Genomic DNA, 17,809 nt, shown 5'->3' on the forward strand with positions numbered 1-17,809 from the left:
AGGGAGAGTAGAAACATATTGACAAAAGCTATTCCAAAATCATAATAGTTATTTTCTATTTAACTATGGTGGAAACTACAATGTTTGCCTTTGCTTGACATCCTTAAACTGCTCCCTTCCCGTTCCGCCCCTACATCCCAGCCACAAAATGTTGTCTTGAGTTTCTCCTCATCTCTGATGTGATCCTAAATGACATAAATTCAACTGAGATCGGTTCACACATGTGAATTAAATGGTGTTAAACCCAGAAAATTTAGCGATCCACCTTGGATTTTTGTTCGTTGCACGAATTTCATGTTTGTATTATTAACGTAGAAATTAAGTAACAAGCACAGGGTTTAGTATAAGGTTACTGTTAAATATAGATATAGGCCTCTCCTTTAATTGTCACTTCCCACCCTACAGCAAATATTAATAATTTAATGAAAATTTATATTATGACTGTATGAAGAGAATACTTTTTCAAGCCAGATAAATATGAAGTACAAAAAGCTGATGACCAAGCAACCTACTCTTAAGTTGATCTGGGCTTTCTCATCTTTTTCCTCTTACACCAATTTCATGGAGATCTCTGTAGGGTTTCTGGGAAAATTTTCTGGATAGGAAAAAAAGACACATAACTTCTCTTAATATATAATAATTGTTTTTCCTCAAGTACATACCTTTTCTTCTCTACAAGGAAAAAATGAAGGTTTAATTTATAATGGATTATGATTTGATTTTACTGTCTTTAATTAATCCTTGGGTTGTGATCAATTGATTAATAAACTTATTTATTCAAGACTCCTGAAATATTAACACATGCTCTATAAACAATCAATTTTCAGAATCCTGAAGTTAAATCTTCTATAGTGATTGAAGTTAACATTTCACTACCTCAGGATTTTTTTATTGAGATCAAAGCATAAACTTTGATAAACATGAAAACCATCACAGAAGACCATGCAAAAAAATAATTTGTTAGATATAATGATATTTAGATAGTTTATCATCAGTTTTTGGCACCAATTTTTCTTAAAACTTCTGCCTTATTTTAACATCATGCCAAAAGTTCATGAAGTCTTATTTAAAAATAGAAATATTTTTAAAATACACATTTTCACATATTCCAAATGTAGTTTTATTGATATCTGTGAAAATAATTCAACATAAAATCATAAAATCATAGAGTGGTTTGAGTTGGAAGGAACCTGTAAAGTCTGTCTACTCCAGCTCCATGCACAGGCTCATTTTTAAATAGACCATGTCACTCAAGATCTCATCTGTCTTCACCTTGAACGCTTCCAGGGATTGAAAAGTCCCAGGGCAACTTGTTTGAGTGTCTCACCACCTCACAGTGAAGAAATTTACTGGGGTTTAACTGTGTGGGCAGCTAGGACTTTTGTCATAGGTCCAAGGAAGCTCGTCCTTGCTAGATGGAAATGGGGTTGTCATGGTACCTGAAAATTCCTGAAAGAGATCATTCACTGAACTTGCAATAGAAGACATTCTTATGCTGATGTGTAGTGAACTTTTACTGTTCGTGTTACTAATGGACTTTTCCAAAAATTTTCCACCTTGAAATTTTCCTACATGAGACACAAATGGAAAAACAAAGATTCAACATTAGATAAAGTTTAAAAGAGGAAAACCTCCAATCACCTGAAGCCACACCCATACTTTTCCCCTGTATACAATCGCAAAAGAACTCAGAAGAGTTTTTTAAATCCTTTTTTTTTGGGGGGGGGGGGGGGGTGGGGAGGGGAAGTCTTCAAGGTGATTGGTAAACTGAAAATTTATCTTAGTAAAAAATTACTGTTACTGCAGAGGGGCTTGCTCAATGAATTCCAGCATTTGCTTGAAGTGAAACAATGGGATGAAACAGGATGATGCTTAAACAGAGCATATGTGGTTATTAAAGTCACATCAAAGAAGAGGAGGTGACTGTGCAGGGTTAGACATTGTAATCACTGGGTTTGCTCAACTAGAACACCCTCCTTTAACCATTTCTTTCTCTCCTCCACTTGGAGGCAATGCTGTCCCTGTTGTCCCAGGATTCATACCATGACAGACCCCTCACTGACATACTGTATACTAGTTAAAGGAGGCACTCAGACTTCAAGTATGAATCTTTCACTAAATTATGCTTCAGAAACTAATTTACTTTCCTAAATAGGAATTGTACTTTATCAGTTTAGCTCCAGACAAAAATCCTGAATGATTCCAAAGCTCTTTCCCAGTAAGTGAAAGGTTGAAAAATGTTTCTGTGTGAAATATTTTAATCATCAGTGATCAGCAGTAGCCCCATAGCAATTAGTGTTTAAATTAGCAGAGAAGTAATTTGAAGATACTGAGGATGGTGAACTATGCTTTTCAACTTTCTCCTTTAAACATTTTTTCTGTGATAAAAGTGTATTCTGAGTCTTGGCTAAATAAACACTGAGTAGCTGTTATACTGTATATGTTGAATAAATGCATCTTTTAAAAAGTGGAATTTTATCCCCTGGCTTGATATCAAATGTTTTCTGTTTCTCACTAACAAGTGAAGACTGAAAATACACATGGGCAAACAATTCAAGTTCGGTGGGATTTTAGTGGGTGACTAAAGATTTGGCATTATATTTTACTTTCTACTGTGACTGTACAGCCTCTGTGAATGTTTTCACTAGGCTTCACAAAGGGGAAAAATGGAACTTTTAGCACTGGATTATTGTTAGCATTATTATTGTTGTTTTTATAGCCATCTGCTGTAATCTCTAAGAAAAAGTCAAAACTGCATTTCTGCTAATATTGTACTGTCCAACTAGTCCAATCACATCAAGAATGAATCATCATTAAAGGATCAACACTTCACACGAATAATTTTAATCCTAGTGTATTCAAAATTCTGGGGAAAATGGGTTTACTTTTGGATGTACCAAGAAAGTCAGCGGATCAAACTGCTAGGCAGTTTCTTACTTCCTCACATTGCCAATGATTGCAGATTTCTCTCTGAAAAACAACTTTCTAACTAATTATTTAAAGTTTTCAATTTAAGTAAGGGTGATTTTTGCAAAGAAATAATCACTTAAAAATCACAATAAATTACTTTCATGACATGAATTGTGAGGTAAGCTTAAGATAAACAGAGCAAATACTGACACTGTGTCAGGAGAAAGCAGGCTGTTATGTACAGGCTCTTGAAGTGACAAAAGTACACACAGTAAGTGCTTATAATAATTATGTTCAGTTAATTAAGACTGGTACCAGAATTACTGATCAAAAAGGATGTTCTTGGTCCTGAACTAAGACTGATATATATATATATATATATATATATATATATATATACACACTTGGGACAATCCCACTGGAGCCCTGCCTTGTCAAATTTCAGAAGCTTTCTGTTCACATAGCCCCTGTTCACCCCTTTCTTATTTGCTTTCGGATCATCTTCCTTCTTCTCTGAATTCTCTTTGCTAAGTGGGAAATCTCCTTGGATGACAGCTCAGAGAAACAGACAGGGACCTTCATCCTCTGCAGCAGGAAGGCTCCCACTGCCATAACTGACTGCTTTTTATTCACTTCTGGGTGTCAGACTCAATCAGCACAGCTCAGCTGCTTCCTTTGACAGCATTCCCTCATAACTTCAGTCTTGTTGCAGAGCTTCTCTCTCTTCCTGAACCACCCTGGGCCAAGGGCATCACACCTGCAGGGACAGTTCTGACTTGCAGAGGCTGCCCTGTGGTACATCACTGCTGTTCATGAGGGTGCAAGAACCAGTCTGAGCAGTCCTGCTAATTCCTCACCTTTTTAATCTTCTTCTTTTCCCAAATTGATGTACAAACAGATCACAACCTGTCAGCTACTCTAAAGGTGCCTGATTTTCCCTGATCTAGAGGTAGAAGAAACAAAAGCTTCAAGCACTTTGTGATCAAGGACAGCTGGGATCTTCTTAAATACTACCAGGGGCTGCTACAAAGGTTGACAGATGTTAAGGTTGCTGTGGCTATCCTCACATGAGAGCAGTGGTACCTTCAGATTCCTCTGAGGATTCCTGGGAGCCTCTCCAGTATCTTCAATAAAATCAGGAGGGTAATGAAAATCTTAAACCAGAGCCCAGAAAATCTTGTCAAACTGTTGCATTTCTTTTGTGCTATGTACCTTACTTTCTTCTATGGAGTAAGTACAATACAAAATACAATAAAATGTAGATTGCACTGAAAAGAAATCAAGGGAAGTTGATTTAATTTCTCAGCTCTGCTTTCTCTTCTCAGAGAATTGTTGCAATTCTAAGGCAGATTTACAATAAGATAGGATTTCAAATTAATTTGTTGTTCTGATTATGTTTTATCTTTAGCATATTGTCAAAATGCTAGTTGAATATGAAATTAAGGTTTTGGTGTTTTTTTTTTTGTTGGATGGTATAAAAAAAGAATTTGAAAATATCTTGTGATGTGACTATATATAAACATTTACGCAGGTAAGCAGTCTTACCTTTTTTTTCTTTTTTTTGACAATTCTTGATCAGAATGAAACATTTGTATGCATTTGCTAGAAACCAGATATTTTCGTTTACTGAAAATGAATTAATCAGTATCTTCTATTTGTACATTAAGCTATTTATCTTGGATTCATTATTGTCATAGCATGAAAGCAACAAGAGAGAAGATGAAGGAGTGGTTGTGGTGGCCATTATCTTGAGGGAATGAATCTGATGATTGTCCTAGAAGAATGAGCAAATAGTGCCCTGCAAAAAAAAAAAATAAAAATTCTCTAACAAATTTCCAGCAGTGAGTTTGGAGTCAGAAAGAACTACTCTGCTACATACAGAATTCTTCTCCTTGGGCAGAGAATGAGAGCATGGATTTTATATGACAGGTACACAGATGCATTGCTTAATTTTCTGGAGGGTTCTCAGGTACAACAGTGACAAAAATGAACACAGGAGCTTGCACAGCATAGCCTTTCCTCACAATCTGATATCAGAATAGTTGATGACTACCAGAGAAAGGAGGGAAGTCTATGTGCTAGAAGGAGTGCTAGTTTCCAAGAAGATAAATGAAATTGCAATGAAGAAAAATTGGAAAGCAGACTGATTTGTAATTTATTACATATCTACCAAAAATGAAACTACAGAAAATGAAAGTGGGCACAGTAGAAATACAAAATAGAATTTGTATAGAATTTACCTTAGTGCAAACAGAGATAGGCATCACTGTTCTTTCTCTTCCAATATATTTTCCATGTAATCAAAGCACAGTGTGTGATTGCAAGGAAATTTGCACTTTTTTTTTTAATATTTATTGTATTTGTACTCCTACAATGAATATATATGACTCACAGTAAATATACATGTATAAAATATAAATATAGAAAGTTGAATTTTTGTAACGAGCCTCCATTATGTATATAATATGACAGTAAAATAAATACATTTAAATTGAATGTATTAGAAGTTTTGAATGAAAAAAATATTGCTATAATGTTTTCTGACAGGAAAGAGTGCAGTAATGTTTTTCATTTACAAGGAAGAGTGCACAAACTCTGTTAATAGTTAAGGGGTTTTTTTAATTTTTATTTATGACATTGAGTGTTATTGAGACCTGAAAGGTCACCTGTTGACAATGTTAGCACATTTCAACAGCAATTATTGTAAAATTGAATTATTTACCTAATGAATTATAATTACAAATGGCTCAGGGCTGAGCCTAAAGAGTAATGCAGAGACTACAATTTTTTTGAGAAGAAAAAAGATAATATGTCAGGAAAAGGTATACAACAAAATTCAGTTTCTTATTTATACTGGATGGGAAGAGGGAAGTATATAAAACTCAGTTCACAGCATCCTGAATCCTGCAGATAGAAATGCCTAAAATCATCCTGGTGCAAGGATACAAGTGCAGGTAAAATCTCATTTCCCAGTTTCCTCACATGTGGCTGCAAACTGAAGTTTGGGATCCAGAGTAAAAACTTTTTCTAACACCTACAAACCTACCCTTCCCTTTATAAAAAGGTTCATTTAGTTCTGAAAGTTTGTGGGAAAAGAAGATGCAAGCTTTCATATAAAACTTTATGGCTATAGAAGAGAAAGCTACATTTGCTTCCTTCTTTTACCAAAAGATGACCACGCTCCTGCAGAATGCTCAGACAATATCTGGAAATACTGCACTCAGGGTTTGTGCAATTTGTGCATCCTTCCCAAAAAAGATGTTACTCTGCAAACAGTTAATGAGAATAACTTAATAAAGTAGAACAAAATGATTTATTCTTTATAGTCTAATAGCCAAGATGCATTGCTAAAGAAAAAGAGACTATGGTTATGGACAACATTTCTGTAGAATATATCTGCTTTTATTTTGCAGCCTTAAAAATAATCAGAGCAAAGAGCAGACAACTCTCTGATCATCAGGAATTGGATCCCATGTTTTCATTCTCTCCATAATATCTGTAATTCTGGTTTATGATATATAAATTTGAATGCAATTCATAATCCACCATCATGACCTTGAAATAGTCTATTATCTGTTACTTCATAACCACGTTATTCAGTGAATTGATGCCTCTTATTTTAAATCCATGCTACCAGTTCTCCTCTTCACTTGAGAATTGCCTTCCAAATCCATTCTTGAGCATCAGCTCATTTTCTTTACCAATAATTAAATAAATTCACACAATTTCTTTTGCAGTTCATCGGTTTTTCCTTTCCCTTTATGCTTGAAGTCCAGCCACAGTGTGTTTATCTTAGGAGTACAGGTACAGAGGTCTATCATTCTCCCTCAACAGTGTCCTTTTATGTCCGCCAAGACATCTGTAATTTGTCTATTCAGGAAATATTTGTAAAATTTAACATCTATTAAGGACCAGGCTTTATAAAAAAAGCTGAAATTGTTTATTAGTTTTGGCTTGCTGTGAAGGAAATTAATTCAGTAACAAACATGAATAAGGAGAGAAATCCAAGGTAGTCCAATTGCAGTATATCGATAAATTTCCACAAGTAACCATTTTTAGCTTTCCTCCCTTTTTTCTTAATTATGAAACAAACAAATTGACATTACAGAAATAACCGTAAATCACAGAATCACAGAGCTGTTAGGGTTGGAAAGGCTCTCTGGAGATCATCCAGTCCAACCCCCTTGCCAAGGCAGGGTCACCTGGAGCAGGTCACACAGGAACACATCCAGGTGGGTTTTGAATGTCTTTAGAGAGGGAGACTCCATGACATCCCTGGGCAGGTGATAGAGTGTTCTGTCACCTTCAATAAAGAAATTCTTCCTTTTGTTGAGGAAAAACTTACTGAATTTTGGTTTATGGGCATTGCTCCTTGTCCTGTGACTGGGTAGAGTCTGGCACCATCCTCTTGGCTCCTGCCTTTCTGATATTTACATGCATTAATATTCCCTCTCAGTCTTCCCTAGACTAAATCCTTGTTATCAAACATATAACCATGAGAATGGGTTAAAATCAATGTTTTAATTTACACAAAGAGAGAACCAAGAGGTTGCACTCAGACAGCTTATGGTTCAATGAGAGAATTGTTTCATTAACCATAGCAGCTCAAAGTTTTTCTAGTTTGTGATACTGTGCCTACTGCTCAAAAAAAGCATACAAACAACATCCTGCACCTACTGCTTCAAAAACAACATATTGTAGCCTTAGCTCTACAAAAACTGGCCTTCAAATATTTAAAGCATTTTATTAGAACCAAGTCTTCTATCTTCAGAAATGATGGATGTTCAGAACCTAGGTTTCAGAGGAAAGATGAGGTATGATTATACTGCTGTTTGGCTTTCAGAAAAATAGTATCAGACATCATGAGAGTTACCAAAGAATCATTACACTTGAGAGCAAATGTATGAACATTAGATTTAATAACCAGCTCAGGGCATAATATTTCCAGTCCTAGTTGCTTTGAAAGCAGTTCTTGATGCAACCTGACACCCAAGATGTGCTCTATTTTCATTTCCATGACAATATATAAAGAAATCACAACCAATTTTCCCCCGAGGCTTTGTGATCTGAGAGGCTAAGGGCAATGCCTTTGGTCTGCAAATCAGTACCTAGTTACGGGACTGAAAGGTCATGGATATTGTCCTGTTTTAAAAAGACATATACATGAAAAAGTTTTTTCAAAAGCTGGTGTGTAGACTAAGAGTGTTCAGACACTAAAGAAACATCAAAGCACAGAGTGAGTCTGGGATGCTACTCTATATTCAGGTTAATATTGCAGACATCAGATATTTTGCATGAGAATTTGCTGTTCTCCTGTTGAACTGAACTTAACAAAATTGCAGAGCTTTTGCATAAAATATAAGGTGATAAATATTAAGTGAAGACATCTTTAAGACATCAAAGCAATGTGTGGAAAAATGAGAAGTGTGCTGGAAGAGGTTAACAAAAGATGTTTATTTAATTAGATTCGAACCTATGTGCTTCAAAGAGTATAACTATGTAAATAGTAAGGGGGTGCAATTTGTGTGTTTGCTTTCAATATGGTATTAAGAATGATATTCAACTTCATTATTAATTTTAAAAATCAAGTGATGCTAGAATTGAAATATTGTTCTTCACTGTGATGGATAGTAAAAGAAGAAAAAAATCTGATACTACAACAAATGGGTTAAAAGACATCTATAGTTATATTCTTGAAAATAAGTTATAAAATTGTGGGACTTAAGAGGGCAAAAAGTTCTGAATTCAAATATGTTCAGTAGTGCTCCATTTTATCTCCCAAATTCTATATGCAAACTTATTCCTTCAGCAATTAACCTTGACAAACTGATTGTTTTCTAAATCACATATTTTTGATATGTACTCTTGATTTCAATATTATATAATGAAGATGAACATTGTAAGCTGATTGTCTAGAAGTTTTCATAGCACCTTTTTAAACACTTGAAAGTCTCCATAAAAATCCAATTTAAAATTTCTGTAACAGAAGCTGTTGATTCCTACTTCCTCCCATTAAAAAAAAATCTGTTTTACAGGTCACTGACATTGGTCAGAGTGCAGTGCCTGGTCCTGAGGCTGACTGGTCAGTCACAATTACCAGAGGTGCCTGCTCTGAGACAGTGCAGCCATTTCTGAGCTGCTCGCAGGAATTGGCTTCTGGCTTGGAAATGAACATTTTACACTGGCTCTAAGCAGCAAACTCTGTCCTGGATTCTTGACTCTTAACTCATCTTTTAGAGCCCAGCTTCACACAACTGTTTGCCACCCTATGAGTTCACATATACTAAATATGAGTATGTACAATGCCACATGGGAATAAGAATATTTATCTACTGAAAGGATTTATGATTGACATTAGATTATTTTTGTAAGGTATAAGTTTTAGTGAGACTTTAATTGTTAGGCTATGAGGCTATGATAAACACAATTACTACTAGTTTAAAATAGCCAACAAAATTTCTTCGTAATGACTTTTAAAAGAATATAAAATTTTCTTCAGGTAGGGTGAAATTGGAAATTATTCACTTAATAAGTATTTACTGTTATTATATTATATTTAATTCAGCAGTGTACCAGAGCATATTAAGCTTTCCAAAAGTGATGTTTTTGCTTTTGCTTGTTCTCCATAATAATCAGGCTCAGCCTGCAAGTACCTAATCACATCCTAAAGTAAAATAAAATTCTTACTGCCATTTCAAAAACATATAGAAAGCTGCTGTTGTTTCACTTTCTTACATTCAAATCACAGATCTTTGCTTTATGTCAGTCAAAAAATAATTTCTTCATAATCACTGTAACCAAGGCACTTAAAACATAAACAGATTACATTTTTTGCAATACAAGTTTAATGCCTGTATGAATGCTGTGTATTGTAATACTATGGCTTTTAAGATATTGGGAACGTAATTGATCAGACTGTACAGTCTTTCCACAATATCTTTGTTTTTTTAGTTTATTTTGTAGACTCACACCTTGATTATTCTGAAACCGACGGCAGAGGTACAACTGACACCAAAGCATCAGCCCCTCATTATCTCAACAGCTCTCATACCTTTTCTCCGTACCCTTTCCTTGGGCAGCTCCACACAACACTGACTCCTTTCTCTCTCCCTTCTGCAGGATGGGATAACTCCTTCCTGTCCCCAGCATCACCAGCTGCCCCCGTCTGTCCTGTGCACAGCCCCTGACCTTCCTCCCCACAGCACAGGCAGCGCACTCCGACTGACTCTCGAGTTGTTCATGGCTCTTCAAAGGGACAACAGCAGGATTGGTTGCTGTAAAGTTGTTTATTGCACGAATGCATCAGTCTCGAAGGCAAAGAGTTCAGAGAGTTAAAGTCCATGCTAAAGCTTTCTAGCACAGAGTCCTGAGCAGAGGTAGCAGCAGCTCCCTGGTATTTCTTCTTTATCTTCCATCTCTTCTTCCTTTTCTTCTTCTCCCATTTCTTCTTCTCTGTGTGTGTGTGTGTGTGTGTCTCACCCCAATAGAGGGGTTTTATTAATAAATCATCCAATAAGCTAAAAATACAAATCTAAAACATTCTTCCTACACCTATCAGAGCTTAATTCTTACAGCACGAAAGTGGTGTCAATTCTTACACATAATTTATCCATATAGGTCTATCTATTCATGTAAATGGTTCTATCTAGAAATACAAACAATGCTATCCTATATTTTTAGCCTGGGACTAAGTTTCTGAACTTTTAACTACGCTTTAGTCTGCTTGAACTTTTAACTAGACTTTAGGGCTTTTTACTCTCTTAAGGCACTTGAAATATATTCTTACTTACTTAAAACTAAGACTGACACTTCTACTTCATATCTATGCGGCTTAAGAATGTTCCTACTTACTTAAAGCTAAAACTTGCACTTCTACTTCATAGCTGTGTGGTTTAATATATTTCAATCTCTCTAAAGGCAATCAATTCAATCCCTGCATTCTCTTCTCTCTCTGAGGGACTCGGAGAGGCTTCTATTCCACACGCTCCACCAGACCAGCTAACCCACTCTTTCACAACTCCCATCCTCACTGGACATAGCTGTGCCCTACTCCGGGCAAGCTGTTCCCAGTCTTTGGTAATTAGTACAGCTGCAATGTATCAGGGGTGAGATTGCCTTCAGCACTGTCTCTATTCTCTTATAATCTGTCCTCCCACAGGAAACCTCAAAAAAGAAAAATGAGAAAACAAAAAGCATGTTCAATTCATCTATAACTCACTTAACTAATCATCTTCATTGTAGAACTTTCATGTTTAACTATTTTGAATGCTATCCAAAACCCAATAGAAAAAGTGAGAAGAACCTCCAATCTTTAGAATGTGTTTTACATAATATACTGTATTTTCATTAAAAAAAATGTTTTCACAAATACACTTTAGGTGCTGGTCTACTTTAGTTTAATGATTTTTAAACTTCAGATGAAAATGAAGATATTTTACTACTTTGATTATTGTATTTATTTTACTGTGGTATGTTCTTGAACCACCAAATGGTTACATTTTATATTTATTTACAGAAATATAAATTAATATATTGGCCTCAAGACAGTGGAGAATAATAAATCTTCTTAGTGAAAATTCCAAGAGTAAAGTCTTAGTTCATATACTGGAAGCATGGTTAGAGTCCCAGGTGTGGAGAGAATAACAGTGTAAGTGGCTAGGTACTTATCTTCAGCATTTTGTACTCACTGGAATTCACAAAGTGGAACTGAGATCAATAAATCTCCTGTTTCCATTGCTGTAAACACAATTAATTGCCTAAACTCACATATTTCCCAACAATATATCAACGGACAATCAAAACAAAACACATTTACTGCTGAAGGGGCAGATGAGAAAAATCTTATTCCACAAAAGAGGATGTGCTAGTCCTCCTTTCCTTCACTGAAATGCTGTTTTGGCAGTAGGAAGATGATCACAGTGCAGAAGCCTCTCTGCTTGCAGAACCATGATGCAAGTACGAACTAGAATGTGTGCATTAGCATATTTTTGGCACCTCAGGGGCTCTACAATTTTTTATGATTGAATAGATATTAAATGGAGTTTTCTGCTCAGTTTGAAAAGCAGCATCCCACACCTCTGGTTATCAATTATCTTGTGCTTCTCATGCATCCATCACTTCAGTAGCTCTGTACCAGTCAGAGAAAATTTCTTTCTCACACAATGATCATCGTTGTTTTATTGAATTCTGTTGTGCTCTCTAGTTTTCTTAGTCATCAACATAACAAAATAATATTGTTTGATGGTTTCAAGGACGCATTTAGAAAAATTTTTATTGTCCTGACAGTGTTTGAGTAAGGAAATACCCAGAATTCGAAGCATTCTGGCAATGGCATCTATAAAAACATTGAAAGGAAAATGCTCTTGACATTTTTCAAGGCATCTAGACTCTCATAGCTTGTTTACTTGAAAGCTAAATCAGTTGTCCTGAGGAAAAATATATACAGTTGTTATTTACATTTTGTCTCAAAGATATTGGTTCCTGAAATGAGGTGGGGGCTGCAGGGTTGGGGGGAGAGAGGTGGAGAAGAATATCACACTAATGGTATATTGAAACATTAGCATTGTTTGAATAAACTCTACTAATATGAAGAATTTTGCCTCTGAATTATAATGTGGATTTTGTCTCCTACAAGTAAAGAAACCAGCTGAACCTTCCAGATCATTCAAGCATATTGAGTAGTCCTTTCATAAGAGTACATTAGAACAAATTCTATCTGTCCATCAGGGTTCATATCTCTAGAGCAACCTAATGTACCAGTCACTACAATATTCTGTACAATTCCTTTTACAGACCTTTAAGGAGAATGGCTAAAGGAATGAAAAATATAATGTGTAATCCAGAGACAGCTGGGTGATGGTGAGCACAGTGGTATGCTTGGCTACAAGGGTCATACCTCATGACAACTAAATTATAAATAATAATAACTGAATATAATTATACACTGTAAATTCAGTTTATAATCCTTTCTTACAGTCTTTTGTCAGCTTCAAATATAAGATGCACATTTTTTTTTGTGTTGGTTTTTTTTCTTGCAGAAGTTTTTTTAGCTGTCATTATTTCCCATTACCAAAATCCTCGAAAGACTGTTTTCAATCCCTTGCTCTTAACTTTGATTTCCACAACCAATACACCTAAACAAGATTAGTAAGTGATGAAACTTCCTCAACTACTACTGATATCAACAGTGTATTTATTTCCTGATTTATATTACTGATCAAATAATCTTCTTTCAGTGATATTAGATTTCCTTCTCCTGAGAAATATGCATAAAATGGATTTTACTTCATCACAGGTGTATGATTTCAGCTGTTTCCCTGTCTCCTCCTACTGTTATGGATTTTATACCGGTTCTGTCCATCACAAATGGGAAATGTAGTAGTCAGAATCAAAGCTAGTGTATGTCATGCTCTTTTTACTGAAGGAAAGTTTAACATGGTTGGAACTTTAGAATACGGCTCAATGATACAGAAGCTGTCATATTTAAAAGTATTTTCAAAGACAGTTAAATACGGGTGACATATATTTGACCAAAGAGAGTAATAAAAAAGAAAGAGGTCTCAGAAAAAGTATGGTGACACGGATTTTTGGTACAAAAATCAATGTTGTATATGCATGGCCTACAAGATCTGGGAATTTCAGAACATTTACAGGATACATCAGTGGAAAATACTAAAATGTGCTTTCCTCTGAATTCAAATACTCTGGGAATAGCCACCCATGGTGCTGTCAGAGTGAAGAGTGTGCTTGTTGGGGAGGGGGGATTGCAGCAATTTTGAACAGCTCGCTAGAACAGCTGGTAGGTTGTGCCCGGGATTTGGCTACATAAACAGCAATTCCATCCCCCAGGACCTGTCACCAAATCATTTAGAAGACTGACATGTGGGCTGAGACTCTTGTGCATTTTATTCTTTACTTTCCACCTTCATGTGCGGCTTGTGCTTCTCTTAAAGAGCTTTTAGCTGTGCCAAGACAGAGAATAATGGTCTAGGGGTGCTTGAGGTCACACAGATCTGCAAACCAGAAAGCAGATCAGGCCAAGGACAGGTCTGGGATTTTTTTATTCCTCTTGATACAAGCTATGTTTTTTTCATCTGATTTTTCATTTTTCTGGGTGACCCAAGTCCAGCTCCATAGGTGAGGTACATGAAAAATGCTACTGACTCAGAAGTTTTTTGTCAGACTTATAATTTATGTCAATTTAGTGCGTATGTAAATGAATGATGAGGAGAAATCAAAGATTTTGCTGCCTTACGTTACTGGGGGAATTTGACTTACGAGAATTTTGAACCAAACCAATATCTCTATCTTCCAGTGGGCTGTTCTTAGGCTTTCTTTCAATAATTTATTAGTTCCAGAGTCTCTGGAGGAAGAACAACTTCTTTGTGCTACATGTTTGACTGTGTCTGGGACTTGGCAAAAACCATCAGATACACAGTAAGGATACAACTTTGTACTGGATAACTCATTAGAGCTGCACTGTCCCTCCTTGAATGCACAGATTTCACTAGATTTAAAAAGATAAATAATTTGGTCTACAGAGTTGTAGTTGCACCAACTCCCACATGATATCAAAGTTTGTCTGTAAAAAGAAAGAAGAGAAAAAAATTAAAGGGTGGTAATTTAATAATTTACAGATTTCAATCTGACAATTTCAAAATTTGCTTCTTCCCTTTAATTAAAAAAAAATAAACTCTCTTGGTACATGTTTTAATGTCTCTGCTGTTATGCTACTTTGGGAATTTGCTCTCCCTCACTTCAACCTGTCCATTTTCAAGACTCATTTCTGTCAGTAAGTAGGTTTTACCTGAGACTAAAAGCTGTATTTTAGTTTGATAACCTAGTGGTTTCTCTTTCCATGGCTAAGGTAAAATCTTAAATTGCCTAAGAAGAGTCAGGAGAACTCTGTCTCCATCCATCTATGTTTCTATTCTAACAGCTCACAAGGACTAGAGCTCTGTCTGCAAAGTACTTTTATTATTACATTACTCCAAAATTTTAGAAAGCTGCATGCGAAAGCAACTGAAATCCACCAGATTAAACTGTTTTATTAAAATCCTCTTATTTCCCCCATATTAGCTGCATTGCAAAAGATTTTGCAATTTTGCTGAACTTCATTCAACACTAATCATGCTGATTCACTTGTAAACATATGTATTAATGTGCTCAGTTTGTTGTATCCTTTGAGCATGATTGTGATGTATATATATATATATATATATTTTTTTTTTTTTTATGAATATTTGCACAGGGATGGATGATATCAATGAAGCCATGCATCCAAAAGTTTCAGAAAACAAGTTAATTTTAGTGGGCCAGCCTCTCACAAACCTTTTCAGCAGGGAAACATTAAAAAAAAAATGTGTTTCACATCTCTTTTACAAGACTTTCACATGGTGTTTGCCCATTCATGTTTAAATTACATATCCTCAAAGTATGATTTAAGAATAATTGTGGTGTTTCATGGACAGTGAAAATATTATAGAATTTCAAAATTCAATATACATCTAAACACATATCTATCTGTATATCTATATAATCCATCTAATCTACATCAATCTACATCTATTTATCTATAACTCTATCTCTCTGTACATCTATCTATATCTATCTATGTCTATCTATATCTATATCTATATCTAATCTAATCTAATCTATATCTACATCTACATCTACATCTGTATCTATATCATCTATATCTATATCTATATCTATATCTATATCTATATCTATATCTATATCTATACCATCTATATCTATATCTATATCTATATCTATATCTATATCTATATCTATATCATCTATATATATCTAATGTATATCTATATATATCATTTATATCTATGTATATCTATCTTCTATATATTTGTGTCTATGTTTATATGTATTTTGCAGTAGCAGATATTTGAAATTTAGTAAAAGGTTTTATTTAGTCAAAAGCAGTCCTGGAACTCTTTAAATTTTGGAAGCCTGAAATTTGATCTAATGGATGAGAGGGAATGATAAATTTTGAATGAACAGATGGAAAAGTGCAAAAAATCTAATTTCATAATAAGCTAGAGAAATAACATAGGCACTGTGAAGAAAGAAAGCCAAAGCAATAAAACTCCTACAAGAACCCAATAAGAACTTTTCAAATAAATGCACATAAATGACAACAATTTCAGAAAAGATAATGTGTTTGCTATTTCCACAACAGTTGATAGGTTCAGAAAACCTGGGTAATTTTTATTCTCTTTTGTGGCTATAAACTAAGCCTGTCAGCTAGATTTACAGATTTGGCTATCAAAATTGAAATATATAGGCTGGGAAATATTTAAACGGTATCTTTAAATGCTTTATTGCTGTAATAAGAATGATTATTTTAAAACTATATTTGAAAATTATGGTGTCACTTTAGCTACTCATTTATCTTTAAACTAAACAGGAACAATAAAGGTGCAAACTCCACTTAGCTATATTCTCTTCCCATGGGATATTTGCAAGTTCTGTTTTTTACAATTTTAATAGGATTCCCTGGTTTGATCCTCTTTGGGAAAAAAAAAAAATGTCATCAGCAGAAAGAAGCAAAAGCATGATTTCTTCTTTTGACAGAAAGTACAAGTTATGAGTATTGGAACTGCTTAAGCTCAGCAGAGATTCTCAAGAGAAAATAGGAGTTTCAATCTCCCAGCTTTTTGCACATTTCGCTAAAGGCTCACAGATGGTAGCTGAGGGACTATGATGCAGAAGGCAGGGTATTACTTTGATGGAAAGGTGTAACCTTGTGAATGATTTATGTGAGTGCTGCTAAATGCTCTACATTGTATTCTGTTGGTAAGGATGTCAAAATATGATTTCTACCTTCCTAGAATGGTGGAAGTTCAAAGAGTTAATGTGGAGGCCATCAGTGGCCAATTTGTCATAGGATTTTATGAGCTAGATAGGGGTAGAAGAAGCATCTCTCTCTACAGCCTGGTTTAATCTCACCCCATCTATATTCTTCTAGTACAGAGTTTTGGTGAGATAGTGTAGGGATGAGACTTCTTTTCCATTATTTGGATGATCTGAAGAAATGCAGTAGAGAGGATCATTGTGTCAGATAAATTGATTTGTCTATGAGACACTTTTTGAATGATATAATTTGGGGAAAGTAGAAAGGGGAATAATAGAGCAATGGAGGAGAAGGGAGTGTTTTATTCTCCTGTTTCAAGGAAGACTTAGTGTTTTTCAAATTCTCTATAACTACCTAAGGTTAAAAAATACAACAAGTAAAGCAAGTTAGAACAGCACTCTCAGAGGAGGTATTAAATTATCACAGTGGTGAAACTTGTAGAAATCTTTGGGTTGAATAGTTTGATCCATTTTGTAAAATTGTATTTTCTTCAGTCAAAAGAAGTGCGAAGTCTTCAGGGACACTCTTGATAATATTGGGATTGCAGAAAATTGTCTTGGAGGCAGATAACTTGTGGTTAATTTTCTTTTTTTTTTTTTTTTTTTTTCCCCACTTAGCATATCTCCTTCCTTTTTTCAATATTCAATAGCCTTAAGCAGTCAGCTAGGCTTTTAAACCTTCCACTGTTTTTTAATCACACACACAAAGTTTCTGGCAGTCAGTAACAGAGTTTTGAATTCCTTCCTATTCACCACTATACACTTTCCTTTTAGTTCTTTAGAAAGCTATGACAATTTTATGTTGAGAGAAATGCTATGGCAGAAGAGCTATTTCATACTTTTAATTAAAACAGTGTGGTTCGATTTAATGAATGCCATATTTTGAAATGAAAATAAATTTTCACCAACATGTAAAAGGGCAGCAAACAATTAACAGACAATAAATATCAACACGTAAAATTGTGATCTCTTCTTGAGAAGCTATTGATGACTTCATATTCCACTGTTTAAGATTCCTTTCCCATCC

This window comes from Cinclus cinclus, chromosome 4, assembly GCF_963662255.1.
Source record: "Cinclus cinclus chromosome 4, bCinCin1.1, whole genome shotgun sequence".
In the NCBI taxonomy this organism is placed as follows: domain Eukaryota; kingdom Metazoa; phylum Chordata; class Aves; order Passeriformes; family Cinclidae; genus Cinclus; species Cinclus cinclus.